Below are 15,160 nucleotides of genomic sequence, written 5' to 3'. Positions count from 1 at the left end.
GCTGGGGCTTATTGCACCCACACTTCTTCAGTATGCATTGTGATACTCACGCAATGCACAAAAATGGACTGCTGCTATGCGGCCCTCTGGAAGTGTGTAGGGAGCTGTACTTGAGGCCCTCTATAATTTTCAACTTGACTGCCACTGATCTTGGAGGTTGAACGCTTTTTTTTTTTTTTTTTTTTTTTCTTGCATACTAATTTTTTGCATACTATCTCCTATCGTAAATAGAGTTTTACTAAAGTTACGAAAATTCTTGTATGACAGAATAAAAATTTGCGATGTAATGTGTTGTAGTGTATTTGTATTGTTTTTTCGTATGACAACTGTACTGGTTAAACAAAAATAAAATGATCTGGTATCGTATGAGAAATATTTGCGCTTGTCCTAGATGATAATATTGGATGAACTGTTGTGATCGGCTCTCAAAAGCTGTGTACTAACGATCAGAATATCGTACGATCGCTTTGAAAGCAGTCTTTTTTGTGGCTGTAAACCCCATTCATGAAATTTGGCCTGGGCACATCTATCTGTAGTATTTACCTATATCTCTTCAAAGCCTTGAGTCCCAAGGCTTTCTCCTGCTCTTTTCTTCTGTTATCAGCATGAATACTTCTGACAAGTTCTCAGTCAACTGAGATAAAACCAGGCTGAACTTCTCTTTCCTTCATTGACAGACACAGCTCCTTGGAATTCTTGACTATTGGGTTACACTGCCCCTACAGGAGAAGGACACTAGGCAGAAAAATAACTTGACTACCTATATGGACAGTCCCAGGAGGTATACTCTTCCCCCCCCCCTCTGCTATAGGTACACAGTTTTTTTTTTTTTTTTTTTTTTGCCTAGTCAGGAGTAAGAACCTAGTTCCTTGCTGGGATTCTTGGTCCTGACAACTTTTCCCCCTTTTTAAATGGCTTTTCTTCTCCCCTGTTTTTTTTTTTTTTTTTTCCTGCGAGATCTACAATCCACTGCTTTACTGGTAGATGGACTGGATAATCTAGATACAGTGGTCACCCCTGTCTGGCCAGCGAGCGTGTACAAACCACAGCTCCACGCTAGGTCGGCTGCGGCTGCAACAAAGCCCCACTGGGCAGGGGTTGGCCTGTGAGTTAAATACCTAGCAAGGTCGCATAAGACTGGGTCTCGGCCTGCGTTGCAGCGTTCCTCCTGGTGGACAGCCCCCCCCCCCCCATTTCGATGGTGAGGTTCTGTTTGGAGCGGTGCCTGCCTGGTTCCTGGTTTGGTAAGTAGCTGTCCTCCCTCCCCCTGGAGGGTTTTTGGGGTGGATGTGGGCCCCTCCCTGAGACGGTCAGACCTCTGGGTTCTCTTCATTCCCCTTAGGCCTCCCTGTATTCTGGTGGTCCCTGTGGGTCATCTACCCACCCCTCCCCATCTGGGGTAGTGTGGTGGTCTGGGCTGTGGTGGGGCATGGTGCTGTAATGGTGGTGGGGGCAGGGAAGGGGGGGGGTAGGCCACCGGTGACTGGGGTATTGTCGGGGGGACTGTACCTGTGCGTAGGCTCTGTGCCCGGTTCCACCTTCCCTCTGGCATTTTTCCTAGGCCCCATGGATCCTTCCTGGGTCCCTGGGAGGCTCGTGGAGCCGTGTGGGGTGACCATTTTGTTGTGCCCTGTATTAGTCTATGGCTGACTGCCATGTTCGTGTAGTCCTGTGGCCATTTTTCGTTGGCCAGGCATACTACAGCGGCAGCCATTACAAGGAAGCCTTTACCACTGGTGCTGACTTCTGGGTCTTTCCTTTCTCTGGACGCCGCACGTGGAGCTGTTCTCCTGGTGCAGCCGTTGCCTGTCCGGTGGGGTCCTCCCTCTCTCTCTGCTGCAGGATTGTGGGGTGCTCTGTTGCTGGCGACCTGGTGGTGCTACCATTGTGGTGGGGGTGTCCCTTAGCAGTGTTGGACACATTTTGTGGGGGTCCTCCTATTTATTAATGGAGTCATTGGAGTACATTTCCTCACCTGCCCCCCATTTAGGAGCTGTGGGGCCCTAGGGGTCCCAACCATCCATTGATGCACTGACAGCAGTACTGGAGTCCTTTGTGTACCGAGTTGGCTTTTGGGAGGTGGGCTAGCAAAAAGTGCCTTCCCCTGCCTTCCCCTGTCTCCTCAGATCCTGAATCTGATTCGGCCACCGCGGATGTGGCCCACGCACCCTGATTTCTCTGATAGTCAGGATGATTCCTGCACACCTGTAGCTGCGCACGAAAAGGCGCTGGTGGATGCACTGATTTTGTGTCTATGCGTGAAACCTAAAAAATGGAGAATGAAGCTGCGGTGGAGGAGCTGGTCTCCTTTTGGCACTCACAAGCAGTTTAGAGCGGCAAAGGTGTTTCCTTTTCCCTCCTATTTTAACAGAAAAAGTGAGAGCGTCTAAAACAACCCTTTGTGGTTCCTAAACGCTTTGTGATGCGGTACCCCTCTGAGGATTCCCTCCTTAAAAAGTGGACTCTTCCGCCGGAGGTGGACCCCCCCCCAGTTTCCAGGTTGAATAAGGGGACCATGTTTCTGGCAAGAGATCAACGTGCGCCTTATTCTGGCTCTCAAGGCCCTGAACTGCTTTGTTCAGGTTGGAGTCCTATATCAGGGGGGGTTGATATAGGACTAGACAGCAATGGATGCTTACTTGCACATTCCAATCCTTTGCTTGTCACCAGCGCTTCCTCCGCTTTACTGTAGGGGAGGAGCATTATCAGTTTGTGGCATTACCCTTTGGTCTCGCCTCCCACCCCTCAGGTCTTCACAAAAGTCTTTTCTGCGGTTCTGGGGCTGCTACGTGAGTGGGGAATTGCAATACTGGGTTACCTGGACGACCCGCCTCTTGCACAGCGGAGTCCTCTGCGGTTCTTATGGAGGTTGTGGAGATCCCTATACAGAGCCTGTGGGAGTTCGGCTGGCTTCTGAATTACTAGAAGTCTGCTTTGATTCCATCCAGTAGGGGTGTTGAAAATAATCGATGCATCGCCATGCGGCCACCCGCGATTCTGCATTGATGCGGACCCCCAGAATAATCGATTTCTGGCTCCTCCCCCTCCCTCCCTCTTCTGTCTCCTCCCCCTCCCTCCCTCTTCTGTCTCCTCCCCCTCCCTCCCTCTTCTGTCTCCTCCCCATCCCTCCCTCTTCTGTCATTGCTGGATAAGATGCATGTAGGCGTCCGCTTCCCGTCTAGCTCTCCTGCGCAACAGCTCTGCTTACTTCCGGCAAGCTTCCGGCTACAACCACCGAGTTCCGGACGCCGTGCAAATGGCGGGAAAGGCTCCTCCCGCAGCAGTGAAGCGCTCCCTTTGAAAAAGTCCCTTGGAAAGCTGACCGACGATCGCTCTTTGAGGAAACTACTGATGGGGGTAAGGTTTTGCAGGCTGCGTTTTTTTTTTTTTTTTTTTTAACTCCTGTTTACCTGGGTGGCTAATGGTTAGCCTTGGGAATTTTTTTGCTGTTCCCACCCCTCATGTTGGCACTGGGATGTCCCAATGGTCAAGAATCCTAAGGAGCTGTGTCCATCAATGAGCGAAAGAGAAATGGGATTTTTTGACTTATTGTAAAATCCATTTCTCTGCATTCATTGATGGACACAGCACCCACCCCTCTATGGAGTTGTAACACTTCTGACACTGCTTGTAACAAAACCAGTATACCTCCTGGGACTTCCCATAGGTGTAGTCAAGTTCTTTTTCTGCCTAGTGTTCTACTCCTGTAGGGGGCAGTATAACCCAATGGTCAAGAATCCTAAGAAGCGTTGTTTTGTCAATGATCACCGAAAAATGGATTTCTCTTACGTCCTCCGACAGTCGCCGCCTCCTCTAAGTCATCACTGTTGGGTATTGACTTCCGCTCCGCAGGAGTAGCTAGGCATAAAGACTTAGTCAAAAGAACAAAGGCATTTGCATATAAACACCCATGGGGGCTGTCCCATCTGGTCAATACCCCCCTGCAGTGACCACTCCCAACTCAGTTTTAATCTGCCTAGCGCCAGGAGTAGTTAGGCTGGGGCTACAGTCTCAGCCTATCTAATCTTCTTTTTTTATTTGATTTTCTTTTGAAAATGTCAGTTTTCTCTTGCTTTACTAGCTGTTTATTTTGTCAGCTTTAGTTTTAGTGGATTCTTCGGATGAAGATGGATCATGCGGTGCTGGGATTCGGACTGACCGCCCTGGTTCCCCAGGGCAGAGGGTCAGATGGACCCCCAGCCCGCCATCGAGCGTTCGGCTATGGTTCGCCCTGGCACTATGAACGACCCATCCCTGTTCGCAGCAGGGATGCAGCCGTGAGGTGGCTACCTCACAGGACACATCTGCGATGCTGCAGTGTCATGTCCCTGGCAAATGGCACTCCCTTTCATATGAGGACAGCTGCTTTCTGTTCATAGAGGCACCCCACGCCATCTGGTACAGGTAAGTACTTCTGTGTGGGGCCTCTGTCTGGGGTGGCAGTCCTGTGTTGCTGTGTGTCCCCCATGTCTGTACCTGTGTGACTCCCTGATGCGGTCACTGCGGGGATCGCTTGTGCATGCGCTGCGGTGCTGTATGTTTTTGGGGGTCCCCTTCCCTGTGTCACTTCAGTGCTTGTTGGGGGTGCAGACTGTGTGTGTGGCGGCCGCAGCGGGGTGAATCCGCGCGGTGCGCCATTTTAGGTATGGGCAGACATGTTTGGCTTCTCTATGGGCAATCGACATGCTGTTTTTGGCGCCATCCGCCGCCATTTTGCGGTAGCCGAACGATCGTTCCGACTGCATGTCCGGCGGCCATTTTGGCCGAGCCTCCCATGCAATCCTATGGGGCAGCAATTTTCCCTGGGTCATGCAGCCTATAAGTTCAGCCTACTTTAGCAGCACTTCCTTTTCCTCTGAAGCAGGACACTCGGTGGCAACACTCTGCGGGGCTCTGCAGGTTATTGCTCTCAATATCTTTCTGTATTGTCATTTCTGGCTCAGTTTTTTTTCTCTCCCTGTTTGGGGGTCTTTGTCACTGTAGCTGAAGCGATGGGCTGCGCACTCCGCGGCGCTCTTAAAGGGACAGTACTAACTTTATTGCACTGTTGTTTTTTGTCACCTTGAGCAATGGATTCTCAGGACAGCAAATTCCCCCCCAGCTCTGGTGGGGGTCCCAAGTTCTCCTGTGGCCCCTCTGAGACCTGATTTGGCCGCTGTAGTGGCGACCTTGGTGTCAAACATGGAAATGCTGATGGCTGAACATGCTGCTAAAAAGAGGCCCAGATTGTCTCTCTCCTCTGATTCAGATGGTGATATGGCTGCTGCGAGCGTGCCCTTTTCAGGGTCTCGCTCATCCTTGGACCTGCTGGGGTCTGAGGGGGAGGCAGAGGTGGAACAGGTTGATACCTCTTCCCCGGGGTCGACCATGGATGAATTAATTGTTTCTGTTAAGGAAACACTACATTTGGAGGATGAGCCCTGTCCTCCGGGCGTTGTGTCCTCATTTGGGACGTACAGGACCCGCAAGTCGGTGCAGGTTTTCCCCTGCCCAGCTGAGTTTCATTACACTGTTAATGAAATGTGGCGCACGTTAAAACGTCCATTCCTGGTGCCTAGTCGGTTCAAATTGCTTTATCCTTTTGCACCGGCTACGGAATCACGATAGTGTGTGCCTCCACAGGTAGATCACACTGTGGCCGTGTTAAACAAGGCTACCTTGGTTCCTTCTGAGGATACCCGGGTTTTCCGGGATCCCACGGACCGGCGGTTTGAGTCTCTAGCCCGCCATTCCTATACGGTGGCGGGCTCGTTGCTCAGACCCGTTTTCGCATCCGTTTTGGTGGCTCAGGCGGTGGCTGATTGGACTAAGGTGCTTAGGAGCAACCTCGTGTCTGATGATGTTCCGCCTGCCCGGCTGGAAATGGTGGATCAAATCCACCAGGGAATCATGTATCTGTGTGATGCGGCCTTGAATGAGGCCCCTTTAGTAGCACGCCTCTCTAGTGTCTCGGTACTTAACCGGCGACTGATATGGCTGAAGAGCTGGTGGGCTGACCAGTCCTCGCGGAAAACAGTTGCTGATTTTCCCTATGCTGGCTCTCGCCTTTTTGGCGAGGCGTTGGATACCCTGGTAAAAGGCGTCACGGGGGGGGGGGCAAGAGCACCATGCTGCCCCAGAACCCAAAGAACAAGTCCTTTCGAGGCAAGCGGGGTTCTGTGCCTAGATCCACTCAGGGGTCCTTTCGTGCCTTTCGGAACCAATCCAAGGGCAAGCCCTTCAAGGCCCAGAGCAGTCAGAAGAAGCCCTGGGCGGGTAAGCAGAAGTCCGGCAATGCCGGCTCGGCGGGTCATTACGCCTCTGCCTGAAGGGGCGCCCTCACCCATTTCAGGGGTGGGGGGACGTTTGCGCGGTTTCCTCCAACCTTGGCTGCTCCGGATATCGGACAGGTGGGTTCTGGAAATCGTTCGATCGGGATACAAGATCGAATTTCTTTCCCGGCCGGCGCACAGATTCTTTTCCTCAAATATTCAGTTGCCTCCGGGGCGTCTGCAGGACCTGCATCAAGCGGTGCAGGACCTTCTCGCTCAGGGGGTGATTGTCCCGGTGCCTCATCGGGACAGGTTTCAGGGGTTTTATTCAAATCTGTTTACTGTGCCCAGAAAGGAGGGCAAAGTGCGTCCTATTCTGGACCTGAAAGCGCTGAACCGCTTCGTGCGTGTTCGGAAGTTCCGTATGGAATTTCTCCATTCGGTGGTGGCCTCCTTGAGTCCAGGAGAATTCCTGGCCTCGATGGATCTGAAAGATGCGTACCTGCACATCCCCATTTTCGAGGGTCATCAGTGGTACCTTCGTTTTGCTATCGCAGAGGACCACTACCAGTTTGTGGCGTTACCTTTCGGTCTCGCTTCGGCACCAAGGGTTTTTACCAAAGTGTTGGCGCCGGTTCTGGGCCTGCTGAGGGCTCAGGGCATTGCGGTCTTGGGTTACCTGGACGATCTACTTCTGAGATCGCGTGCCAGCCAGGACCTAGTGCGCGATCTGTCCACCACGGTGCAGACGCTACAGGAGTTCGGATGGACCATCAACGTTCAGAAATCGACGTTGGCTCCATCTTCCCTATATGGGAATGATTCTGGACTCTGCTCAGGCAAAGGTGTTCTTGCCGGAGGACAAACTCCGGACTTTGCGGGACAAGATCAGGTCCCTCAGGGACAGCCCATCCTCGTCACTCAGGGCCTGTATGCGGGGCCTGGGGTTGATGGTTTCGGCCTTCGAGGCGATACCCTTTCCTCAGTTCCACACGCGGGCTCTCCAAGCGGAGATCCTGGACAGGTGGGACAGACTGCCTCAGTCCCTGGATCTGTGTGTCTCCTTGAGTCGTCAGACCAGATTAGCTCTTCTGTGGTGGCTCCAGTCCCCGTCGGTGGCGGAAGGCAAGTCCTTCCGTTCGTTGGTGTGGACAGTGATTACCACAGATGCCAGTCTGTCGGGCTGGGGTGGAGTCCTGGGCAACCTGTCTGCCCAGGGCACTTGGTCGGAGGAGGAGTCCTCCCTCCCGATAAATGTGCTGGAATTGCGAGCGATAAAACTCTGTATCTTCCAGTGGTCGGACCGTCTTCGGGGCCGTCCTGTCCGGGTACAGACGGACAATGCTACCGCGGTGGCTTACATCAACCACCAAGGGGGCACCAGGAGTGCTTGGGCGGCCCGGGAGGTGACCGACATTCTGTCTTGGGCCGAGACTCATGTCCCAGGGATCTCGGCAGTTCACATTCCGGGTGTGGAGAATTGGCAGGCCGACTATCTGAGCCGCCAGACCCTGGACCAGGGGGAATGGTGCCTACACCCGGAGGTCTTCCAAATGCTGTGTGCGAGTTGGGGATCCCCGGACGTGGATCTGTCCGCATCCCGGGTAAATCGAAAGGTGGAAAGGTTCGTGGCAAGTACACGCGATCCGCTGGCGGATGCCTTGGATGCGTTGGAGGTCCCTTGGCATCAGTATCGTCTGATGTATTCCTTTCCCATGATTCAGTTGCGATCCAGGTTCCTCCTCAGGTTAGTCTCGGAACAGCACCTGGTGATTCTGGTGGCTCCGGACTGGCCACGCCGGTCCTGGAACGCCGACGTTGTTCACCTGGCAGTGGCGCCTCCATGGCGTCTGCCTCTGCGGGAAGATCTCCTGTCTCAGGGACCGATCTTCCGTCCTGCTTTACAGTCGCTGGCTTTAATGGCCTGGCTGTTGAGACCCAGGTCCTGAAGGACAGGGATCTCTCCTCTGAGGTCATTCCTACCCTCGTCAGGGCTAGAAAAACCTCCTCTTACCGTACCTGGAAGGCTTATTTCGCCTGGTGTGAGTCCAGGGGGTTCTCCCCTCGCTCGTACTCTGTGTCGAGAGTGTTGGCCTTCCTCCAGTCTGGTGTGGACCAGCGCCTGGCGCTGGCCACGATCAAGGGCCAGGTGTCCGCACTGGCTATTCTTTTCCAACGTCCTGTGGCGTCTCATTCCCTGGTTCGCACCTTCATTCAAGGTGTGTGACATTTGGCTCCTCCCAGGAAGGAGCCCTTACCTCCATGGGACTTGAACTTGGTTCTGTCCGTGGTACAGCGTGCTCCCTTTGAAAACATTCTGGAAATATCGTTGCCGCTGCTGTCTAAGAAGGTTGCCTTTTTGGTGGCAATCACTTCGGCTCGCAGGGTGTCAGAACTGGCAGCGTTATCTTGCCGTTCTCTGTACTTGGTGATTCACCGGGATAAGGTGGTTTTGCGTCTGCATCCCTCCTTTCTTCCTAAGGTGGTCTCTGAGTTCCACATTGAGGACATTGTCCTACCTTCTCTTTGTACGAAGCCTAAGCATCCTAAGGAGGTTGCTCGGCATTCCTTGGATGTTGTCAGGGCGATCAGGGTTTACCTGTCGTCTACGGAATCTTTTCGGAAGACGGATTCCCTCTTTGTCCTTCCCGAGGGACCTTGGAAGGGCATGGCTGCATCCGCAGCGACTATTGCCAAATGGATCAGACAGACCATTGAACAGGCTTATGCTTTGAAGGAACGGGTTCCACCCTTCCCTGTTAAGGCGCACTCTACCAGATCTTTGAGTGCGTCCTGGGCCTATTGGCATCGGGCCTCGGTGGCCCAGGTGTGCAAGGCTGCGACTTGGTCGTCGGTGCACACTGTTTCCAAATTCTACAAAGTAGATGTTCTGGCATCAGCTGATGCCTCCTTTGGCTGCAAGGTTCTTAGTGTGGCAGTGCCATGAAGGTCCCTTGTTTTCTGGGTCCCTGGCTGTTGGTATTTGCTTTCCTGGGCTGTTGCTCCTGTTGAGCATTGTTTTTTCTGTTGCCCAGAGGTTCTCTTACTGTGCATGTAAGGTTCCTTTCTCTGATGTGGGTACTGCGTTGCCTTTTCTACGGTTGCGTCTCCCACCCCTCATGTCTATACTGCTTTGGGACATCCCAACAGTGATGACTTAGAGGAGGCGGCTGCGACTGTCGGAGGACGTAAGAGAAAACTGAATTTTTGTAAAATCTTACCTGTAAAATTCCTTTCTCTGAGTCCTCCGACAGTCACCGCCCCCGCCCCTCTTTTGGGGTTCTTATTACCTACTGCTATGCTACCAAACTGAGTTGGGAGTGGTCACTGCAGGGGGGTATTGACCAGATGGGACAGCCCCCATGGGTGTGTATATGCAAATGCCTTTGTTCTTTTGGCTAAGTCTTTATGCCTAGCTACTCCTGCGGAGCGGAAGTCAATACCCAACAGTGATGACTTAGAGGAGGCGGCGACTGTCAGAGGACTCAGAGGAATTTTACAGGTAAGATTTTACAAAAATTAAATTTTTACGGTAAGTCAAAAAAATCCCATTTTTTTTTGTCGGGGTGGGTTCTATAAATTAGCAGAGAGCTGGTCTAATTACAGCACCGCTTTTCATGTTTCTGCCTATGTGGAGAGGGAGTGTGTGCCTTTCCTCCAGTCAGCTATCTCACGGTGTGTGGCCAAACTTCCCTACCAGGGAAGAGCAACTTCTAACAGGACGTGCACTTTCTAAACTGTCTAGAAAGCTGAAGACAGCACATGTACAAATAAAACTTATGCAGGGAGATTTGTTTAATCTCTGTGTATCATCTGAGGCTGTTCACTTCACTGGGTATGTGTGAGGGTTTACATCCACTTTAAGGTAAATTCAAACTATATTTTTGCTTTATTTTCTCTTCTCAACCTACTCTGTAGATCTTTATTATAGAGAAAAAGCATACTGCTTTAGCTGGTCTCTATACAATAGTTATCCAGAATGGCATTCTCATTAACAATAGCTTCAAAGAGTGTACCTGGACTCTGCTGAAGCAAAGACTGTGGACTGGCCAGGAGTGTGACTTTCAAGCACGGATCTGTGCTAGTGGCATTTTCCAAACCTTTTTTAACTGGTAGTTGCATAACGCTCTTCAAGTATAGAGCTGTGACCCAGTCTCTGAAGACTAACACTGAGTACGCCTTTAGATAGGTCTAAGGCAGTCTATATCAACCAGGGTGCCTTCAGGTTTCTTCAGGGGTGGCTTGGCAAAATGCCTACAAATTGCCAAAAAATTGTATGCAAGCCATTTTAGTTACACAAAGGCAGAGGTTTTCATTGTGCACCATTACAACCTTCGCACTGCTGGCATCCCAACAACCTATGATGTAATCGGCTGATAAGGGGGATGTACCTGCACAGCATCCTTGTTTGCCTAGTCTCCCCTGCTCCTCTTCGTCAACCCTGGGGTCACATTAGCTGAGTGAGATGGAGAAACAGAGGAAGAATACTAGTCCGTACCTGTGTGTAAAGGTGTATTTGCTTTGGAAGACTAAATCTCCTTTAACCTTCCTAGCGGTATGCCTGAGTGTGGCTTGGGGTTAAATTTCAGTGCCAAAAGCGGTAACCCCGAGCCACACTCGGGGTAACGCTAGGAAGATCGCTGGATCCTGGTAGAGGGGTTACTTACCTTGTCACCCGGATGCAGCGATGTATCCCGGCGGTGTGTGGCGGTGGATCTTCCTCCCGATCCTCTGTGTGCCCCGGCTTCCGTCTCCTGCGACGCAACGCTCGCAGGGGGGGTGGAACCGGCGGAAAATTCAAATGTAAAACACACCAAACACTGATACAATTCAAAATAAAATAAATTCGCATTGGATTGCCCCCCAGTGCCCTTTCCTGCAGTTTTACTTATATTATATATATATATATATATATATATATATATATATATATATATATATATATATATATATATATATATATATATATATATATATATATATATATATATTATGTGTATGTGTGCATACATACATACATACTTTAACTTATTTATAGTTTTTTATTATATTATAATTTAGGATTTTGTGTTTCAAACTTTATTATACCCGAGATGTTATAAAGAAGAACGCACAGAAAAAAAAAATCATATATAAATAGTTGGTTTGGGCTGCTCATTCTTAAGAATTACATGCAAAATAATGGTACCGCATCCAGCACCTAAAATTCGAAAGAATCATACCGCCAGGGAGGTTAACGTTGGGTGTCCTACCTGTGTGGATCTTGTCCTATGTGTCTTGAGCACTGACCTCTGCAATGTAGTGCTTTCCAGTTGCTTGTATTTTGTGTCAGTTGGCCACAGACCAATTTCCAGTTTCAGAGCCATGACACAGCCTCTGTTTGACCCAGTCTCTTCTTCTTTTCATGGGTGAGCCTTTAAATGAAGCAAAGCTACCTCATGTGCCTTTTGGGCAAGGGACCCTAAATTTTGGCACTTTCTAGTCTCGTGCACAGAGTCTGTTAGTAGCAAATGGCTTTCTAGTTTAGGAGCCATAGCACAGCCTCTGGCATATAGAAAGTCTTTGTATGCGGTTGTAGTATTTTGATTTATAACCCATTTACACTTTACTCTGCCTAATTTGCCTGAGACCTGCACTGCCTTTTTATATTCACTTCTGACTTTGAGTCAGTCTTATTGGAACAATCTGCTTGCAGATATTCCATTCATGCCTCAGCACCATCTGCGTAAAACTAGCTTATTTCTCAGAATGTCTGAGGCCTGTATCGTTCTCTCTGATTCCGAGCCTTTGCAGGTTTCTCTTGTAGAGTCTGTATTTGGAATCCTGAAATCTGATACGATGTACACTGTTGCTTCCAGTCCGATCGATGCAGTATTCTCTGCTATACATCAAGAATATCAGTCTAAAATAACTTGGCTGCGTTTGATAAACCGTTGCACAAATATTGTGTGATCTAAAAAACTGAAACTACCGCTATTTTATTCTCCAGGGTTTCAAAACGTTTCTAACGTTTGAGGGTTTAACCTAATCTTCAGGCCTAAAAGGTTTTTTTTAAACGTGCAGAAACGCGTCTGACAATGAATGGATTCAGGGGGACTCCTCCTAAAAGAAACCAACAATTTGTATAGAAAACTAGCATGAGAGATGTCCAAAGAACTGACTGCCACATTCCTAGTAATGGAACATAGAAAAAGACAACCCCCAGGATGGGACTTTGTAGGCAGACAATAGATATAAAGTAGTGTTATAGTAAAAACATAGCATTTATTGGCATAAAGATAAAATCACAATAAACGTCAATTAAGAACAAACATGGTAAACCATCTGTATGGGTACATGTATGTCACTGGTTCAGTAGGTGAGCAAAAGGATTCAATCAAATGTTCTCACTATTACCAACATGTTTCGGAAGAGAAGCAATTACTTCTTCAGGGAATAGGTCTGAACACAGTATTATGGTCTATAAAGTATAAAATATAAATATCAGTACAAGTGTTATATCATTTGATAACATATTCTCAATATGATCATAGGTGGCAGAAACAATACTGAATTGCTGAATGCACATATAGAGATGTTGAAGTCTGAGTCCCGGTTTTTACAGGGGTGCAGCACGGATAAAGGCCCTGAATATAGGGCTAGCTAGATATAAGCTGTATGTAGATCGACATAGAGTAAGCGATGTAAAAGATTAAAAAAATGTAGAACAAAAAATTCCACAACCGGTTCAATAGAGCAAATTTCTCCCAGGTCCTGGCTACAGCAGATGCCCTCAAGGATCCCCAAAAGATCAATCGGTCCTATAAGTTACAAAGAGTGATTGAAAATATCAGGGTATCTATGTCTAAGCAATGAACACACACAGACAACTAAGCATAACACTAGTCAAAGATGCGTGCAAAAGGTCTCCAGAGTGAAACATACAGTAGATGAGAATTGTATAGAAAAGTCCCTATTGGGATAAGTTGTAATGTATTCTTATCAAAGTTTAACCATGTATAATATGTCATTATCCGCACATGTACATGAATTTTTTGTTCTACATAGTTTTTTAATCGTTTACATCTCTTACTCTATGTTGATTTACATAAAGCTTATATCTAGCTAGCCCTATATTCAGGGCCTTTATCCATGCTGCACCCCTGTAGAAACAGGCACTCAGGATTCAACATCTCTATATATCTCTGAATGTGCATTCAGCAATGTGAGTATTGTTTCTGCCACCTATGATCATATTGATATGGGTATGTTATCAAATTATATATAACTTATACTGATGATATTTATACTTTATAGACCATAATACTGTGTTCAGACCTATTCCCTAAAGAAGGAATTGCTTTTGTTCCGAAACATGTTGGTAATAGTGAGAACATTGGGTTGAATCCTTTTGCTCACCTACTGAAACGGTGATATACATGCACCCATACAGATGGTTTACCATGTTTGCTCTTAATTGAGGTTTTTTGTGATTTTTATCTTTATGCCAATAAATACTATATTTTTACTAAAACACTACTTCATATCTATTGTCTGCCAACAAAGCCCCATTCTGGGGGTTGTCTTTCTTTTCTATGTTCCTCTTAAAAGAGAAGCATTAGTTAACCAAAAATAATAATTCTACTCTCCTAGGTGGATACAGCATTGGCCTGATGCTGTATTTATTCTGCTGGCTCAAAGGCTGAGAACTGAGCAATCAAAGAGCGCTGATCACTCAGTTCACTGAACATAGAGCTGGTGATTGTCAATCACTAGCTCTCTGCTCTCCCTCCTGCAATCACTGGAGTGTTGGGCCGTGAAGGGGGTGAAAGCGGCCGTCTCAGGCTCCCAGCGGTTCACTGAGAGGCTGAGCCAGGTGCCGATCCAGGCTTCTGGGCTGATACCGACTATATGGTCGGGAACTTTTCAGAACCTGGACCGACCCTGGACTGACTCTGATGTCAGCCGACAGCGGGCTTTAGATGAAAAAGAAATGCAGCACAAAAACGGCACCCCTTTGATTCCCAGGAGATATAGAGCCAAAAGAGTAGGCTGTAATCCTTCTTTAACACGCAAGACCCTAAAGCTTTGCAAGCTATTGAGCAACTGTCTGAAGACCCCCTCCTCTTTAGTTGTGATGACCTCTTCAGTTAGCATCTTGCATGGCAGTAATGCCTATCCATATGCATAGGGCATGTTGGAAGTGTGCCTGGGACATAGAAGATATGTTTTAAACAATGCCTTATTCACTTGCCTTTTTAGGGAAGGCATCTCTTTGGTCACACACTTACCATTGGCATGCTCCAACCTCCAGGTACTCACTGTAAGTAGTGCCCACTTTCCCAAAGCAGTAAATCTGTTGAGGAGATAGTAGCACCCCGGTATTCTGGTACAGTTTTAGTATTTTTGTCTTCTATTGAATATGGCTGTGCTACGCTTTTTCCTCCTTTGCCATTTGTAAAGCACATCTGCACTGGAAGTAATAGAACATGTTCCGATGTGGCTCTGTGTACTTTGTGGCAGTTGCATAGTGGGGTTTACATACAGATCAGAAAAAAAAAGATCAGTTTAATGAAAGATATAGAGAATATTTAAAGGTAATAAAAGGCAATGTGGCTGGTGGGCTTCAAATGTTAACTTTTTTTGTTTTTTACACTTGTGTGAGTTATGAGCAAGGAGTGATGTTTATTTAATAACATAGATTTCAAGGTTCTGCAGTAAACTGTGCTCACGATGACATTTAACAAGCATCATTTTTTTCACTTGTTCTTATCTGTTAAGGAATTTGCAGAGCTAGATGGAAACAGATTTTGTTTTGCATGACCTACTAAAATAGCTACGATTTCTTTGAATTGCTGGCATGGACTATGTCACTGTTCAAATATCTTGCTAAGTTTTGGAGTCCAAAAAGCCTCAAATCAAAAATTGGC

At 48.2% G+C, this 15,160-nt stretch overlaps 1 protein-coding gene across 1 annotated transcript in view; it reads left to right on the top strand.

Annotated features, from left to right (window-relative positions):
• Positions 1 to 15,160, top strand: part of NFX1 (nuclear transcription factor, X-box binding 1) — a 176,914-nt gene that overhangs the window by 49,072 nt on the left and 112,682 nt on the right. The gene's annotated exons all lie outside the window — the stretch shown is intronic.

Source organism: Pelophylax lessonae (genome assembly GCF_965119305.1).
Source record: "Pelophylax lessonae genome assembly, chromosome: 5".
Classification (NCBI taxonomy): domain Eukaryota; kingdom Metazoa; phylum Chordata; class Amphibia; order Anura; family Ranidae; genus Pelophylax; species Pelophylax lessonae.
Note: the sequence above shows the minus strand (reverse complement) of the source record. Positions and strands in the feature narration are given on the sequence as shown.